Here is a 6,653-nt window from a genome sequence, read left to right as displayed (position 1 = left end):
CGCTATTTTTGAACCATTTGAAAGAGCACGTTATCAAACAACGTTCACGTATTTGTCTAATATCTGATCGGCATGGTGGTATTTTAAGTTATGTACAGAATTTGCGTGCATGGCAGGAACCGTATGCCTACCACCGTTACTATGTGAGGCACCTGAAGGCCAGTTTTCAGAAGGCATATCCCAACAAGGATTTGCATGATTTAATGTGGATGGATGCAACTGATCACCAAGAGTGTAAGTTAAGGAAGCGCATGGAATATATCAGGCAGGAAGACGAAAGAGCCTATCGTTGGTTGATGCGACATGATCTTGACAAGTGGACTTTGCATGCGGATGGTGGCAGAAGATGGGAAATTTTGACTACAAATGTGTTAGAGTTTTTCAATGGTTTATTGAAGTCTGCATGTGGATTGCATGTCACTGCCATGGTGCAGATGTCATTCAAGCAGATGGCGAAGAGGTTTGTTGAAAGAGCTAAATGTGCATCGTCATTTGTGGAAATAGGTGTTGAATTTATGCCAATACCAATGAAAAAATTTGAGAAATACAGGCGGCGAGCACATTGGCATTCATATTTACAATATTGCAACGAGCGAAATATTTTTGAAGTTCGCACCACTATCCATCAAAATTGGGGGAATAATACACACGCCGTAAATGAAGCCAGAAGGTTATGTTATTGTGGGAAATGGTTCGTCTACCACATGCTGTGCTCACATGCCATCAAGTGCTTTCAACATACATGTTTAGAGGCAACCAACTACGTTGATAAAGAATATAGTGTTGCTGCATACTTAAACACATATAGTGGGCAGTTGCAGCCAGTGGGTGATGAACATCATTGGCCACCAGAATCATTTAAAATGGTATGTAACAAGGACTATGTACGTCAATGACAAGTGGAAAAAAAAAAACACATACGAAACCAAATAGATATTGGTAATACCGTTTATGCGCGCAAATGTGGCATATGCTCGCAAACAGGACACGACTGTCGTAAATGTCCTTCAGCTGGTTTGGGTTGCGGTGGTAATCCAGCTCCTTGTGGAAGTTATCTAATGTGCCCAACTATCAAGGATACATGTAGTGTTTTGTTTCCGTAATGTGGTTGTAATAAATGTATGTACTTGTTTATCTTGCAGAATGTATGAAATAAATTATGTTTTCATTGCTGTTAAATCTTATTGATATTTAACATTAATACTTCAGTACAACAATCTAACATAAACATATTTTTTTTTTAAATAATTGTCTTGTCGACATGGAAAGATGCTCGCCTGCAAAAACTCTCTTCTGAAAAAGTTGTATTGTACCCGAAAGAATCTTTAACGTGCGAAGCATAGCGTGGTGAAACGTTGTGTGTGTTGTCTTGTCGACCTACAAATTTGCTCGCCTGCAAAAGCTATCTTTTGGAAAAGCTATTTTGTACCCGAGAGAATCTTTAACACGCGAAGCATAGCGCAGTGAAATGCTACGTTATGTGTGTTGTCTTGCCAATAAATAACTAGTATATTTTAGTTAGTATATGCGCTTAACCAAAACAAATAGTAAAACTTTCCATAAATTTTTCATTTTTCTTGCATTAACAAATGTCTAGACGCAATGACTAACCAAAGTGTTATTGTGGCAAACGCGCGATTTTGAAGGCATGTTGATCATATGGTAATGTTGGGCGCAAATACTGGATATGTCAACAATTATTTGGACGCAATGACGAAAATCAATGTGTGTTTGAGGAATGGTATGATGAACCCATTAACAAGTAATACTACAAAGCATGCTTGCAGTATGTTTGGAATATGAATGGTGAATACCAACGCCAAATCTCTTAAATGCAATAAGAAATTGCGGCAGTGCAGGAGAAACTAAAAGAGGTGGAAGAAGAAAAAAATAGGTTGGAAGAGAAATTTAATTAGTTGGAGCAGAGAATAATAGGCGGTAGTGACTAAACAAACACATATATGTGTTGAGTGTAGTATTTTATCTTTATGTTTTCCGTGTCATGTATTTTCATTAGTTGTATTGAATTTAAATTATGTTAATTTATTATGTTTGTGTTTGTGTTGTAGTATTAAAATAAACCGGAGAAATAAAAACATAATGCTCATATAATATAAACATTAAAAATTGTTGCTATTACTTACTGAATATCATATGTACATAAAATAAAATAAAATCAATGTGTCCCATATCCTGTATGCTTTAAAACAGTCGTTGGCATGGGGCACATCCCATCCTGCCCGACTTCACTATCAGGATCATCCTCGTCACGTCGCCTCTTTATTGAGGATGCGTTGCAGCATGATCTTCAATAGGGCTGGCAGGCTCGGTTGAAGCGTCGATCCAGAAGTAACCTACAGAATAATAAGATATTTTAGTATATGAAATATGTACTAGTAATGTACGTGTTAAGTCACATAAATTTAAGCTGTCTTACCATGGCCTCGTCATGCTCCTGGATATAATCATCTGTCACAACCATGTGGCCTCCGTGACGGGCGAGGATGAAGACGTAAAAAAAATATTTAGATATTTATGACTAATCAATGAAATAATTTTTTTTTATAAATAATAGTAATACAAACAAACCTACGCCTATGAAAGATCATCAACATCCCTCGATGATGAGCCATAACTCAGTCGGCTCCCACTATCCACATCTCGTGTCGAACGATCATTGGCGACGGTCGATAGGTCAGGAAAATACTGATCTCACTCATGTCGTGTAATGGTCATGCCCACGATCAATAATGGAGCTGACGAGGTCACTTGCGAAGTCCCTGGAGTAAGCTGAAGACTGAATGAAGACATATCTCTAGGAGCATGGTCTGTCTCATGGTGGTCACACGGCTGGGGACCGCCTCCTCGCCGACCCCCGCGACCTCGTGGGACATCTTTAACTCTCTCGGCACGCCTGCCATGTCGACCATGTTCCGACTCCACTAGTGGCCCAAGTGGCCCATGATGGTACTACTCTGGCGCCACATACTCAGTCTCGTATCCTAATCACTCATCATCTCAGGCTCGTCTCAATGTTCGGGAAGCCATATCGGTAACCTGTCGACCATACTCGTGCAAAGCGGTTGCTCCCTCGCTGGTATGCTGTTGTATCTGCAGTCCCAACTGGTGGAAGAAATGTAGGACATTAGCCTACACAACATATAAAATATAAATTACGGAACTCTAGGTTAACGTTATAAGTAAGTATACCAAATAACATACTAGTGCCTCGTGCCTCCCAGTATATTGAACGTACCGACCGCCAGCGCAATAAACCGGATTCCCGATGCAAAGTCGGGTAACGTTGTGGTACCGGCCCATATACTCATGCTCACCATCCGTATGGTCAGGTGGAAGGGGTGGCGAATCAGGTCATGCCTCTAGTCCCAAATATCGATCTGCGCCTCTAGCCATGCCACATATGTCTGGTCAACCCTGGAACGATCATCCCGCTGGTAATGTGTCATATGCCAAGCGGGAGGTGGCGGTACAAGTTGTGGGCGACCAAACTGGTGAAGTACTCGCTGGGTGGCATGATGCTCAACAATATCGAGACACATCAACGGGACGGAAGAGCTCCACATGATTCGGCTGATCGAGCAAAAGTCGGACAAACCAGCTATTAGCTCGTCGCTGTATGACCTCCAAATGAACTGTTAAGTAAAACAAGAAACGTGAGTATACACAACACATATAAAGCCAGGCCAAGTAAACTTAGATATACATTTACCTATGCGCCCTCCAGCAAATCTAACAAATCCCTGCAATATGGGAGATTATGTTGTGCCTCGTACTCCCGCCCATATCCTTGCCTATCAACCCACCTCCTAGCTAAAGGGAGAAACGGAGGTGGTGCATCCGAAGCTAAGGGTGGTTGAGGTGTCTGCAACTGCAGGAACCACTCCAGGCCCAAACCTAATATACAACGTGGACGTAAAATTTAAGGTATAGTTTTACTAGGTATGTTATAATGAAGAGAGTATTCGACTATATTTTCACCTGCAGCAGTGGCAAAAATCCTGCAACGTCTCGATGGGTACCCATGCTCGCCCGACACATCTGCTTGTACAAGTATGAAGTAACCGAGAACAGTAACACCCTAACTGTAATGATGTAAAACATCTAGCCGCTCAAGACAATGAAGAAATCTCAAGCTAACTAGGTTCCTCGAAGTGTTCGGGAACAAAACCCCTCCAAACATAAGCAGCAACAACAACCTCGTGTATCGGTGAATATGAAGCTCTAGTGTATCATGTGTGATGTTAGTGTGCATCGCTTCCAAATGTTGTCGGACGTGCGTCAACTGCAAACGACTAGCCCCTATCAATGCAGTCTCATCCGGTGGGTGGAAACCGGCGAGCCGTTGCAACATCCCCAGGCACTGCAAAACCATATACTCTCTAATGGCATTCGGCAAAGCAATAGAATGTCCATCAACGGGCAGCTCATACAGGAGCTCCACGTCGTGAAACGTGATAGTGGTCTGGACAAATGGAATGTGTGATCCTCCTCCGGTCGCCACCACTCTATCAAGGTCGTGATCAACGACCAATCCAGCTGTAGCCGTCCGATCTCCACAATCCTATAAAACCCCGTATCCCGAAGGCATTTGACTATACGTGAATGGAGAGGGTGGGCCCTAAGAAAGTCCCACATATCGTCTACTCTCCTGGCGCGGAACGACTGGGCCAGTAATTGTCCCTCCCATTTGTAGGACGACCTATGGTCGCCTTGTAGAAACAGTAGCTCTAGCGTGGCAGGTCCGGGATGCAAAGGCGGAACCTCCATGTCGGCTACTATAAATTGAACAATATTAATTATATTATTTTACTTTAATATGTTAGTTTTATTATTTTATATGTTTGTTTGTTACTCACCTATTTTTGACTATAATAAAATTAAATAATTAATTTTCATAATTATACAAGATTTAATTATTAAATATTTACATATGGATTATTGACTCGATATTCGAGGCCTAGTAACACCAAGGTTTCCTGAATTCTTGTGTTCATGATGAGAAATTTTTTCCGATTTATCACTCAATAGGTCTGTTATTTTAAATGTTAGTTTAATATTGTATATGTTAGTTTTATTATTATATATTTTTGTTTATGACTCTCATAACTATACAGGATTGAATTATTAAATATTCATATAACAATACTTAGTCCGAAAAATATTGTTATTTTCTCATGTTATTTTCTTACGATCGTTGACTAGAATTGAACAAAGTTTGTGTTTGAACTATCAGTTTTTTGACGTATTTTTGGGTATAAGAGATACTTAAATGATTAATTTCAATAGATACAAGGATACTACGCTAAAAGGGCACTACATTTTACTACGTTAAAGGGCACTATATTACAAATACGAGTACTACATTAGGCCACAAGATACCACTATAGGGAACTAAACTAACAATTCATCTATTTTACTAGTCTTTTAGCAAATAAATAATCTAAAGCGGATAGCAACAACAAATTAATTTAATAAAAAAAAATTATGAAAATACATATACCACAGTAAAAAGTAACTAATTAATATTTTTGTAACAACTAATAACAATTTCTTTGTTTTACTAATTTTTCTAGCACACTAATACTATAGTCCGAATAAAAAATAACAAATTGTTAAATCACAAAATAACATAGAGCACATTAAAAACAACTAATATGCATTTTTATACAGGTTTTAACAAAAACAACTAGTATGCATTTAAGGTTTTTGAAAAGTTGAAGATTTGGTGATTTGAAACTGAAACGAACAACCCACTACTAGAATACACCTTAGCAAGAATGTGGGACCAAGAATCTATACTTTTTATGGGACCGGTGGGCTCCATTCGAAGAGAGTTTCTGGTTTGGTGGGTAAGGAAAGGGGACGATTTTTTATGTGGGTATAGCGCCTTTTATTAAAATAAAAGGCGTTATACCTCCCCGCTCTTTTCACGTTCAACTATAACGTCTTTTAAAAGGGCGTTATATATATTTTGGTCACTATATTTTTTTTCCACATATTTTGGTTTTTTGAATCCAAAAGAACCACATTTTGGTTATGGACTCATAAAACAACAAAAGATCAATTGTAACTCGGAATTAAAGGCATATATATATATATATATATTTTTTTTGGACACAAATGTTGTTCACACTTACATAAGCTCAAAAATTAGAAATGGCAAGTGAATAATAATATAATATAAGAACACCTAAGTAAATGATAAAACACACAAGAAGCTTTGGATTATGCTTTCCTTAGGATGAAAGATCATTCGGGTCGACTATATTTATGGGATGGGTCACGTGTAGAATGGGTCAAGTTTATGGAGATGGGTAATTTTAAGTTAGTGGGACCTGCTAACTTGGACATGGACAAATTATTAGAGGGGTCGGGTGTCGAAGGACACGACGTTAGGGTCCGGGCAATTTTAAATAATTTGTTAACGAGAGTATTTTTGGATGAAAAGTATAACTAGAGACAAATATAAACTATATATCATGGTAGACGGATAAATTCAGACATTTTCCCTACTTTGACAGTTTGGTGGAAAACTCCATACTTTGACAGTTTGGTGGAAAATGTATATGCACTGTGGACAAGAATCGAGATATAAAGATCTTGTGCCACTTTGCCTCAACTATTTGCTTTAT

The sequence above is a fragment of the Nicotiana tabacum genome, chromosome 9 (genome assembly GCF_000715075.1).
Source record: "Nicotiana tabacum cultivar K326 chromosome 9, ASM71507v2, whole genome shotgun sequence".
NCBI classification, from domain to species: Eukaryota; Viridiplantae; Streptophyta; class Magnoliopsida; order Solanales; family Solanaceae; genus Nicotiana; species Nicotiana tabacum.
The sequence above is the reverse complement of the archived record's forward strand: the minus strand, read 5'-3'. Positions refer to the sequence as shown.